The following is a 9506-nucleotide window of genomic DNA, read 5'->3' as shown; positions in this document are numbered from 1 at the left end:
CAAATTAAAATAGACAATAGTAATATAAAGTAATAATAATATAAATTAAATTCAAAAGTAATAACAAAGTCAACAAGTAAAGTAATAATTAACAATTTTAATAAACATAAATAACTCTTTTGGTTTTTTTTTTCTAAAATAATAACTAAAATAAATGTTTAATGTAAAATATTAAATAAGTAACAAAAGTAAATAGTAATCCTTTATAGGTTATAGTAACAATTTTAACACTTAAGTCTTTTAGTTTCCTGTTTAGTATAAAAAAAAAATAATAGAAAATAAAATAATAGAAAAAAAAATAAAAAATATGACAAAATATGACAATGTATAAAGTAAACAGTTTAACCACTTAGCGAAAAAAAAAGTTTTATAGGTACAGATTTTATACCATTGTATAAAATAATTCTATACAGCGTGTATAATACCAGTATAATACAATTTTATACATTTGTATTATACAAATTTACATCACTATTAATACCTATATCCTATCATTTATTTTTTGAAGATACAATAATTGATAATAATCTCTGAAAATGATTAAAATATGGAAATTACACCATTCTCCAAGGAAGAATTATAAAATGTAATATAATCATCATAAAATTGTAATTTGGAAGAAATAAATGAGCAATCAAAAAATAGTGTGTAATAGCATACCAAATTTATGCTCAGCAAATCATGTTTAGCTCCGTTAGTTTAAAAACTAGAGTGAATCGGCCAATTATGATACTTGTATTAATGTGTTTAGATAGTGTTTTTTTTTTAGTTATTTATAGTTAAATAACTTTCATTAAAATAAGAATATTAAAAAAAAAAGCTTCTGAAAAAATGTAGATAGTGGTATTCTTTATAATTAAGGTTAAAAAACTTCAATAGGTTTTAGGTATATTATTGTATTATATGAGTGCAAGACGGAAAAAAAGGAAACTTCCCTCTTAGCCAATTCCAACAGGCTTAACAATAAATCAATGACATTGTCTACTATATGTGTTGTTGCTAGATTAAAATGTTTATATACTTTTTCATTCATGGATATATTAATATTGACTTATGGTAATTTTGTCAGACATACCTAATTGTTATGGACATTCACCAAACTTTATTTAAAAATATTTAAACTAGAACAAGGAAAAAAATTCTGGCTTAAGTACCTATTATAAACCAAAAAATAACCAATTGAAAAATATTCAATGTTAAATTAAATAAAACCATTAAAATAATCCTGACACTAAATCATATCGAATGATTTCATATTGCGCTTTATGATAATACAGTAATTAGAATTTAGAATGTGTATACTAAATACTAAATATTATTTAAGTAAATATGCTATTATATACATTTGGTATATCTTAATAATTAATTAACTAAAACAATTTACAATAGAAATATTCATTATTACTGTATAGATTCTATTATATAAACTTAATAATTAATTGATTTGAGGAACATGACCTAATTTCATACAATCTTGATGCATATAACTAAAGAAAAGGGGCGAACAGCTGTGCTTCAGACTTACCACTAGGCTTTAGACGGGCCATGTTTAGTAGCAAACATTTTTCAAGTCTTGTAGTCCATTCGAAATTTCTAATTGGCTTAAAACCAACGCCATTGTTGCTGCCCGTCACTGAACAATTAGTCAAGTCTGATTTAGATGGCGATTGATTTGACATGACTGGAAAATTTTATGGTTGTAATTAGCAGTGGATTTGGTGAAATGATTCAATAACACTGAAAAAATTAAGACTGTATTATAATATAATAATTTATGACATACCATGTATGATGTACTTAATCCACTACCTACTACACATAACACTATAACTATAATAACTATATATATTAATTATTGTGTCAAATGTTTACCGTGTCTATGGAGGACCACGTACATACAACACTAGTCTCTATGATGGCGATTGATTTGACATGAATGGAAAATGTTATGGTTGTTAAGTGATATTAGCAGTTGATTTGGTGAAATGATTCAATAACACTGAAAAAAATAAGACAGTATTAACATATAATATGTGAGATACCATGTATGATGTACTTAATCCACTACCTACTACACATAACACTATAACTATAATAACTATATATATTATTTATTGTGTCAAATGTTTACCGTGTCCATGGAGGGCCACGTACATACAACACTAGTCTCGAATTCAGGATGTGCTGCTTGAAATCGTTCTTTTTGAAAAAAACGATAACCACCGGTCAGTCGAAGTTGGGCTGATCAGACCGTCCAGGTTATTTCTGCACGCCTGAGAGGACACAGGTAGTCCCTATATCGATATTAATTTAATAATAATAATAAGTACTAACGAATAATATGGTTAATTGTACTGCCCTGTTAACCGTCCCCCTCTGCGAAAAACACCGGTAAATATGCACATGCCATATTGACATTGGCCAAATGTTACCTACCCAGTATCCAGTATTATTTACGATACAACTCTAAATATTAATTCGTGTTTAGCATTAAACTTTGTTGTTAAATATGAATGTTTATATTGTAGTCATCGTTAAACGTTGATGTCAAAACACGATAGCAGGGACGCGCGCGTGAATGAAAAACGACAAAACTATTATAGTTCAATGATAGGTACCTACTCACCAATATTTAGCCGTTTACCGATTTCGCTTTCGCTTTCATCCGTCACCGTCTGAGTGTATTGGCCGAGAGCGTACAATAATAATATGTCAATTCGGTGATTTGAACACACAGCTTCTGCACGACCGTATAGTTCACTAATTCAATCAATAATCCATTGGCTGTTATCAAAAATGTCAAAAGACCGGCGTGAGTGTGAGTTGTACTAGGGACGCGTACTAGCGTCCGGACGTTGCGATATTAACGATATAAGTAAAGTATCGATATTTTTGTTTCGATACGAGTACTTTTTGTATAGATAATATAATGGTTTCAATACTTCATTCATATCGATAACAAATGACTACTATCGAATAATATTCATGGTATCGAATCATTTTTTTGTTATCGCTTATCAGTTTTCATTATCAGTTATCAATATGACTGATAGTAAGTCGCGACGTTAAAGTCGCGACTTAATAAATTAAAATTAATAATTATAAAGGCACCTCCAAAAAGTGATGTTTGGATTTATTTAAAAAAATAGATAATGAATATGCGATGTGCAAAGATTGCCTTAAAAATGTTGCGCATAGTGGCAACACATAAAATTTAAGGAAACATATCATGACCAGACATCCAAATATATTAAAAAAGACTAATGTGACAACATCTCAAAAAAAAAACAGTCGAAATTGTCTTCTTCATAAAGTAAGTCGTTTTTTTATAAAATAGTTTTTACCTTATGAAAGTTTAAAGTATTTATATTCATGTATTCATCCTAATAAAAACTAATAATATTTCCACAGTAACAAACGGTCATCTGTGCCCGCCCCGTCTGCATCTATTGGAAGTCCAAAGACTTACATTTTCATTAGAAGATTCTGGACCAGAAGTACTTACCTAATTATTAAAAATGAATAACATTAGCTATTAGATTTCATGTGTGAATTAATGTATACTGATTATGTGTTATAGGAATGTGTGGATTGTCCCCTAATTTTAAAGCAACCTATTGTCGAAGCTTTTAATCGAATTAGCTCTTATTCTGGTATGTTAGTTTTAATTATAAATTTAGAGAAATCAAAAATGACTAATAAAAATAATTTTTAATATGTTTCAGAAGGTGGTGTTCGTTATAGTGAAATAACATTATGTTTACTTTATTTTATTTGCAAAGATCATTGGTCATTTTCTGTCATTGAAGGTGAACAATTTAAATGGTTGTTACATGAATTTGTACCTTCATACAAAATTCCATCGGTAACCACAGTAAAACTAGCACTTGATGACAAATACAATATTATTAAGAATAGATTAAAATCTCGTTTATCAGTATCTTCCTATGTATCACTTACATTTGATGTATGAACCAAAACTATGTCCGAAAAAAGTTTTCTCGGAGAGACTTTTCATTTCCTTGATGTTATTTCATTAAAATCATATTATATGGCAGTTCCAGAATTAAAAGAATGGCATACTGCTGAATACATTCATCAGGTACTTGTACAGATTTTATCTGATTGGGAAATAAGTTGTATCGAGCTGTGACTACGTAATCAATTAATATATTTAAATATGACAGCTAGTGCCATGCATTAATAGGAATAATACTAAAATATAACTAATTGCTACAAAAATAACCGTGGCGACGGCATAGGTGAACATATAATAGTAATAATACAAGGGTACCGCACGACGCGCTACGGAACAAATTAAAATCAATTTAACTGAAGAAACTAATTTAGAAAAGGAAACCAAGAAAAGATTGTTACCTGACAATTTGGAATATACTACCAAGCCAATCAGTAACGAATATGCAACAACACAATCAACACCTCAAACAAATTTGAACGAAACTATTAACATTTCTACCACAGCTACCAGTTAACAAATGAAGAAATAACAAACAAGAAATTAAGTTTAACAACCGAAGCCAATAAAATATCCATTAACAGTAATTCGTACGAAACCACAGAATAGAATAATCAGAAAGGACACTGATAAGAAATAACACAGTAACCATAGGCTGGTGTGAAAATCAGTCCACCATGTTTTTGGAGGAAAACTCAGTGTGACCAGAAGGAAAAAATAAATTATGCTACTTCATATATGTTCAATTTTAACTGTATTTCAAGTTAGATAATTAATAGTTTTTAAAAGTTCATAATACAAACACAGAATAGTCAATAGAATAATAGATACAAATTTCAAAGTGACATGATTAATAATAATCTTATATTTATAATAATACCACAGAATAGGATAATTCTAATATAAAATTAATACTATGATATAATACATAATAGATAATACTAATATCAAAATATAATAATAATTGTCAAATATAATTTTTACAAAATACTAATATCAAAATATAATAATAATTGTCAAATATAATTTTTACAAAATACTAATATCAAAATATAATAATAATTGTCAAATATAATTTTTACATAATACTAATATGAAAATATAATAATAATTGTCAAATATAATTTTTACAAAATACTAATATCAAAATATAATAATAATTGTCAAATATAATTTTTACATAATTCTAATATGAAAATATAATAATAATTGTCAAATATAATTTTTACATAATACTAATATGAAAATAAAATAATAATTACAATAACAAATGCCAATGTAACGTCCCCTTATATAAAGTTAATAGGTTTTTGATTATAAATGAGAAAGAATGTCCAATTTTCTGTATTTTCTAGGAGCTGATAGTAAATTTTTATTTAATTTTTTAATAGCATGATAGATTCTCAATCGTACAAAAAGGCTTTTAAGAAATTCTATATCAAAATTTGGACATGGATGTGTAAATGGTATATTATCTATTAAATTTTTTATTTTCCATCCTACTTTATCCTCTATAGCAAGTGTAGAAAAGTTTTCTGTAAAAATGTTATCTAATTCATTAATATAATTAAGAAAAGTGTGTGGCGGTACATTTAACTGTCCATAATCTGTTATTATTTCATTTTGATAAGCCTTGAAATGTGTAAATAAAAATGACTCATCAATGTTATTTTGACTTTTGGCAAAATTCAAGCAAGTATAACAAGAATGTTTATCTAGACATTTTTTTATAAAATAACCACTTACATACGAAAGAGCATTTCTATTAGTAAACTCTAGCTCTCTATAATCTGAAGTTCCAACTCTCAAATTATTACAAGAATCCTCATTATTCTCCGGAAATAATAAATTTGAATCGAGTGAAGGTGTTGTTGTATCTCCAATGCTGGCAAATATTTCATCCAAATCTTCCAAACAATTTGCTCCATCAGAGTGTTTAAAATAATTTAAGAAAAAAATTTTCTTAAATGCCCAGTAAAATTGAATTGGGGTTGGATTTACGTTGTTACCGTTTTGATTTCTAAAATTTCCAAAAAGATTTTCCAAGTCATCTTGATTTACTCTGTATGTGCATAATGTATATCCAGGTGTTTGAATATCATCCCATAGCTGCAGCAATGAGTTGATTGTAATTTTCCATCCACTTATAAACTTCATGCGTTTAGAAACATCAATATATGTAATATTTCCATCAACAATTTTTGTACCAAGAACACGCATATTATTAAAAATATCTAACATCATGATTAAATGGTCTCTCTGGTCAGTAGTATTTTTGAATGGTAGGTTTAATTTTTTACTTGCTGCTTTTGTTTTGGAGTTAAGTATATCAAATAGTTTGTCCATATACTCTATGAAATTTACAGTAGTCTCAGCAGCACGAGGTAACGTACCATACTCCACACAGCTACGCATACCTGCTGCAACTGTTGCACTGAAAACTTGAGATGCATAGGATACTTTCATCTTTTGAAAGGGACCTGGATTAATATGTGCATCAGTAAGCTTAGGTGCACAGCGATTAATACCTTGGTCAGCATGGTAAAAATCATTCAAGTATTTTTTATCTGTCAAATTATTTAAAACTTCAAGATTGTATTTAAAAAAATTGTTTCTTGTCGACTTCAATAAATGCGGTGGATCAAACACATAGTAAATTTTATAACCATTCACAAAGAAATATGGTCGTTCACTAGTAACATACACTTTATTAGCAAAACTATAAAAATTTGCTCCCTGGTCAGTAGTAAAAACTCTAATATTAACAGAAATACTTTGTAGACGTGAAATTACAGCAAAAATTGTATTCTGTAAAGGAAGTCCTGTACAACTGTTATTAATGAAATAATATGCCACTGGTTGTTTCCACTTATAATTTAAGCTTTTGACCATAAAACAAAGAACATGTTTTGCTGGTTCGTAAGTTTTTGTTTCATTTGATTGATTGAATCCAATAATAGTGTCCTTTGATAAATTATAAAAAAGATTGGTTTTGATGGACATTTCGTCTACACATAGAACGCAGTCTCTTGCATCTTCTTTTAAATTTTTGAATTTAAGTTCCATAGAATTAAATAAAACATCATTTAATCCTGTCCCAATTTCAATTTTCTGTGTGATTCTTCGCAATGTTCTAGGGGTAGGTAGTTGTAAAATGTTTTTTAAAAATCTGTATGCGATGGGTCCAAAAAAATAAATTGTAAGAGCTAACTGTTTTAGTTTGCTATTATAACGATAACCTTGAGGTTTTCTGTTGGCTAGTTTCACATAATTCTTCATCAACATTCCCAAGTTGGGTGGCAAATGTGTATCAACAACTTCATTGAAATGATCTACAGATGTAATCATTTCTGAAATACGTTTTGTATTTGCATTCAAATTTTCTTCTAACTGCTTGCATTTTATCTCCAATTCACGAACGTGGGTCCTTAAATTTTTCTTCCTTGGAGTATTCACTGATAGCAGCTGAGTTGTTTGGGTGCACATTGAAGTAGAAGAAGAAGTTTGACTACTTTCTGAAATTGTTCTGTTGGACGACGTAACGCCTGTAAAAAACAATTTATTTTACATTTAATGGGTTTCAATAAATACTACTTCATAATAATATAAACAAAAAATAATAAATAGAACATAGTATTGTATTAATATATAATATCTAATAGTAATTAATAACCCAGATACTTACAAGTTTCTGATATTGTAGAGTTTGATTTCAATGGTGTGCTTGAACTAACAGGTTTTTCAAGAATAACATAATTTTGACTAGTATTAATTAATTCAGTACTTTGATCCAATTCATTGGCTTCATTATTTGTAGCTGGCTCAAAATGAACAACGGTTGATTCTAAATAAATATTATCAAAGTATGAATAATTGAAAAATAAACAATTCTGACAATAATTATTTGTTTACTAACCAAACTTGGTAGGAACAGCGGTTGGCAATAAAACAGTTTCTTGAGGATTAGCATACATTTTGGAAATAAAATGTTTGCTACAGACACGATAGTTACTAAAAGTTTTTTTCAGAAGATCTAATCGATTACAGTTTGCTAACCATTCTTTACAACTAAAAATATAAATATAACAACCATTTAATTATGATTGATCGACAAGTGAAAACGAAGCAAATTTACTTACAGATATATATCCTTAGGGAACCGGTGCATTTTGTTGCATTTTTCTTTGGTCTTACTTTTGCTATTCACACACGATTTAACGATACACACGAGTACCATGATTACGTACACTAACTATATTCTTATATTAGAAAATAAACGATTAAATTAAACTGAATCAACTGTGAATCAACAAAGCGAAAACACGTGAAAAGATGTGTAATCTGTTAGAAATGTTTGAATATTATTATCACTAAATTGTAAACAAATTTACAAATATGATAACAGTTTCCTCCAAAAACATGGCCGCCTTAATTCGACAATATTATCAAAGTGTCCGACCCCTGACACTACTAACACTACTTACACAATTATAACACTACTAACACAGTTATAACACAAACACTACTAACATTTTACACTACGACTACTAAGTAGTAAGTACTAACGTATTACGTAGTAAAGACTAAAGACTAAAGTCTAAAGTACTAACTAGTAATTACTAATGGCAGGGGTATGACACTCTCAAAATTCCTAATGTTATTTAAAAAAAGTGGGGACATGGCCTTGAACTCGTGGGCACTGCCATTTTGTTAAATATGAAAATCAGCTGTCGGCTCATATCATATATTTCAATCACAGAACAATAGTTGATACTTGATACCATTATGATAACACAGAAATGATAAACAAACAACAAATGAACAAACCGTTTATTGTAAAAAAAAATCGTTCGTAACAACACTTCTAAACCACCAGGTAATCATTTACAACATCAACACTAAACCACCAGAGATCGCCCACCAAGCAGAGTGTCGCTTCTGTATTGTTCTGTGCTAATGGCATACATTTTGACAGTTCGGTCCCGTGATAAGAAATTAGAGCTGATAATATTATGACGACGCGCTACGCAGATACGCGGCATATCTTAATTCGTGATACGCGGGTTAACCACGATTTTGCATTAACCATAATAACCTCTGCTGATATAGATAATATTTAAAACAGAGCTTATGTATAACAATATTTAAATATTGCAAACATACACATGTAGGTATAACTAACACATAAAAACTAGGTACATACAAAAATAATTATTTAATACATAAAATAAACAAACATTTATTATATTACTTTATATTTTGTATTGGTGTTTTAAAATAATTGATTAATATATAGTGTATAAATCTCATAATAATAATTTAAAGAATACAATACAATACATTTATATTATTAGACGTATGCTGAGTTGCATTTCAATAAACATAATTAAATATAATATTATATATAACAAAACATAATTTAGTGTTCTCTGATCGGGTTCACTAAATTTTAATTAATTAAATTGTTTCTACTACTCTACATAGATATAAACATCTAAATATAATTATAAAAAAAATAGTTAGGTAATAA

At 28.3% G+C, this 9506-nt stretch overlaps 2 long non-coding RNA genes across 2 annotated transcripts; one reads left to right on the top strand and one right to left on the bottom strand.

Moving 5' to 3' along the window:
- Nucleotides 1-1437: 1437 nt before the first annotated feature.
- LOC103309971 lies at nucleotides 1438-2798 on the bottom strand. Its single transcript, XR_510896.3, has 4 exons — nucleotides 2627-2798; nucleotides 2132-2294; nucleotides 1873-1999; nucleotides 1438-1737 (listed from the first exon to the last, which is right to left on the bottom strand). It is a non-coding gene; the product is annotated as an uncharacterized LOC103309971 (long non-coding RNA).
- Nucleotides 2799-3062: 264 nt separating this feature from the next.
- Nucleotides 3063-4840, top strand: LOC107884289. Its single transcript, XR_001679825.2, has 4 exons — nucleotides 3063-3313; nucleotides 3412-3497; nucleotides 3581-3653; nucleotides 3726-4840. It is a non-coding gene; the product is annotated as an uncharacterized LOC107884289 (long non-coding RNA).
- The last annotated feature ends 4666 nt before the right edge of the window (nucleotides 4841-9506 follow it).

The sequence above is a fragment of the Acyrthosiphon pisum genome, chromosome X, assembly GCF_005508785.2.
Source record: "Acyrthosiphon pisum isolate AL4f chromosome X, pea_aphid_22Mar2018_4r6ur, whole genome shotgun sequence".
Lineage (NCBI taxonomy): Eukaryota > Metazoa > Arthropoda > Insecta > Hemiptera > Aphididae > Acyrthosiphon > Acyrthosiphon pisum.
Note: the sequence above shows the minus strand (reverse complement) of the source record. Positions and strands in the feature narration are given on the sequence as shown.